At 36.8% G+C, this 3,271-nt stretch overlaps 1 long non-coding RNA gene across 1 annotated transcript; it reads right to left on the reverse strand.

The window, feature by feature from the left end:
• Positions 1-256: 256 nt before the first annotated feature.
• LOC131974325 (uncharacterized) lies at positions 257-1,584 on the reverse strand. Its single transcript, XR_009394658.1, has 4 exons — positions 1,553-1,584; positions 1,390-1,434; positions 420-473; positions 257-302 (listed from the first exon to the last, which is right to left on the reverse strand). It is a non-coding gene; the product is annotated as an uncharacterized LOC131974325 (long non-coding RNA).
• Between the last annotated feature and the right edge of the window lie 1,687 nt (positions 1,585-3,271).

Below are 3,271 nucleotides of genomic sequence, written 5' to 3' on the forward strand. Positions count from 1 at the left end.
ATGGAATAAAATGGCAATCTTAAAAGTGAAATCAACAGTGCCAATATCTTTTTACCGTAATATTAAAAAAAGTTGCGCCGTATTTTTTACGGTAAAGTTCTGGCAACCACAGCTGCTGGTTTTTTACCGTAAAAACAACAGGGTTTTTTTTTACAGTGAAGATTTAGCCGCTGCAGCATCACATTAAAAGGAAATATTCAACGTACCGCATGTAATACATACATCATATTCTGGATAAAAATACTGGACCTACTCACTCTGTCTCCTTTAGGTCCAGGAGAGCCAACAGAACCAGGAACACCCTGCATGTAAGACATTTAACATTACAAATAAACATCACAATGTTAATGGAGCTAGGTAAACGTAAGGAATGCAGCAAAAACAGAATCACATGAGATGAAAAGTTATAAAACGGGAACCTGTGTACCAGGCTTTCCTTCTGGTCCCTCAATCCCAACTCGGCCTCTAAAACCCTGTAATAATACACACACACACACACACACACACAAATATGTGTTTACATGTAAGGATTCGACCAAAAGAAGGTGGTTTTTAGCTAATTTTGTCTGTTAGTCTAGACGGAATTCAGAATAAAGGCCTCCTATAAGAAGTGAGGAGCATTTATGGGTACAAGTCAGGAACCGGCCTACTTTACTTATCTCAAGGGTGCTGAGTCCAAAAAAAATGGTTCCCAAGCGAAATTTAGAGTTTTTAACCTTCTAATTTGCATATCAAAATGGCCACCAAATTGCCCATCTTGCACAGTCATTGGACCATTTCCCCTTAGTTTTTTTGTAAGTAGGCAATCAAAGATGAGGAAATTAAGTGTCTGGATCTATAGTCTAGGGTCAGAGCAAGGATATAGTGGAGGCTTTTTTATGTATGTATATATATATATATATATATATATATATACATATATGCAAAATACCAACTTTTAAGGTGAGATTAAGCATTATTTGTGTCATTTTTTAAGGCCAACATATAGAATATTCAATCAATATCACTTTTAAATGTTCCAGTTGGTATTTTGCATATATGTATATATATATATATATATATATATATACATAAAAAAGACACTGAGCCTCCACTATATCCTTGCTCTGACCCTAGACTATAGATCCAGAAACTTAATTTCCTCATCTTTGATTGCCTACTCACAAAAAAACTAAGGGGAAATGGTCCAATGACTGAGCAAGATGGGGAATTTGGTGGCCATTTGATATACAAATTAGAAGGTCAAAAACTCTAAATTTCGCTTGGGAACCATTTTTTTTTGGGATTCAGAACCCTTGAGATAAGTAAAGTAGGCCGGTTCCTGACTTGTACCCATAAATGCTCCTCACTTTCACTTTATGGACAACTCCATCTAGACTATGTTCTTACCAGCACGCCAGGTAGACCAAAAAGGCCATGGAGTCCAGTGTGACCCTGTAAATATGCAGTAGATGTGGACAATGAAATACATCTATCTGTTCAAACAAAACATAGCTGTACTGCAGGAATCTGATATTTATTATGTTTCTACTGTAAACCAGGTAATAGTTACCCTTGAACCCTTGAGTCCGAACTTTCCATTTTGTCCTGTGGTGCCTCTGTTGCCCTTGAATATGAATAAAAACAGACATTCACCTTTAGCCTAAAAAACATTAATGAGTATTACCTTCTTTTCAAAGTAAACCCAGTTTTTATTTCAGAGAAGATATTGGCACATCAACTTGTCTCAGATCCAGGTGCACTGAGGGTGTGACTTAAGAAAAGAAGATGTTCACAGCTCTGTCTCAGCATCACAATTTATTGTTATTAATTATTTTGGTCCTTCTGGATATTTGTCAACTCTTACTACAAGGATCTTAATGGCTAAGCCTGATATCCTGTACACAAAATGGGAACCAAAACTTTTTGGGAGCACCAGCAGACTATAAAATGAGTAATCTGTGACCAGCTGTTTCATCACTAGCTCCGGCCCGCCTGTCAAGAGTTTATTCATGCTTCGTTCAGTTTACACCCACTTTACATTACTGAATAGAGTAATGTGTCTACTTTTGCATCAAATCCACAAAAAAAATGCAGAAACACAACTAGGCATTATAAATCAAAGCACAGAAGCTCAGGTTTATACAGTTCAAATCCAGATGGCGTGTGTCCGTTGAGTGTTGTTTCTCAAACAGAAAAGCAGTGACACAGGTCAACACCGCCGGGGTTTCTTTCTATATCACCATTCTAACCACTCTTTTTTGTTTTCTATTCATTTGACATTGTTTTAGGGGCTACACAAGGTGTAGTGATTAGTCCACTACCTATCTCCTGTTTATAAAGCCCAGTTTGAGCTTGTGACCCATTCATGCATTCACTGTAACAAATTGCTGTAAGAAAACAGCCAAATTGTGACAGTAACATACTGTTTTCCATTAAAAATGTTTTATACTGCAGAAAACAATGCATTCTGGACAATATTTGTAGGTAGCTTGCCGTTTCCCATAAAATATATGATATAAATATATATGATACTTTCTAAGTCTCTTCTTGTACACATTTTGTAATGGCTGTATTTTACTTAACTAACTCATTCAGTATATGGTTTATTAAAATTACTGAGGTTATTGTGAAGACAGCGCTTAACTCATAGTAATTGGCTTTCAGACAGTAATATGCTCCGTTTTCCAAAAAATGACTGCATTGTTTACTGCAACAATATTGCAACTAGCTTCAGCACTATACTGTGTTTTAGTCTACTGTAAAAATCAATGAAATGCAGGATTGTTCTGTAATTCAGTATGTGGTTTTACCACAGTAACATAGTGTAAAGTAGATAACAGTAGAGGAACTTTAAAACAACAAGTTTTTAGTGCTCTGGCAGATGTGTGGCGCAGTGTTGATGAATGAATGAAGAGATGAAAACAATAAACACAGTATTATTACCTAGAATATACAGTGCTGTTGGTCGTTGGCTTTCTATAGTTGTGCATTTTTTGTGCAAAAATCTGGGTGTGAGTAATAACAGCAGTACTAGAGGCTCTGAAATAGTCATCGTACTGAGAATGTAGCAGTGGTCATCTGTCATCGCCACTTCAAAAGTTTCAAGGTTCAAAAGTTCAAAAGTTCTGTCAGTCTTTGCTGAGTGCAATGTAATGTAATAACTTTCTCTGTAGCCTGTAGACTTCTCTACGCTGTTGCAGCACCGGTCTATTATCTTTACCAGCAAAAATAAAAGCTTCTGACCTTTGGTCCGTGTTTCCCAACCACTCCAGCAACACCTGCCTCCCCA

Source organism: Centropristis striata, chromosome 7 (genome assembly GCF_030273125.1).
Source record: "Centropristis striata isolate RG_2023a ecotype Rhode Island chromosome 7, C.striata_1.0, whole genome shotgun sequence".
NCBI lineage: Eukaryota > Metazoa > Chordata > Actinopteri > Perciformes > Serranidae > Centropristis > Centropristis striata.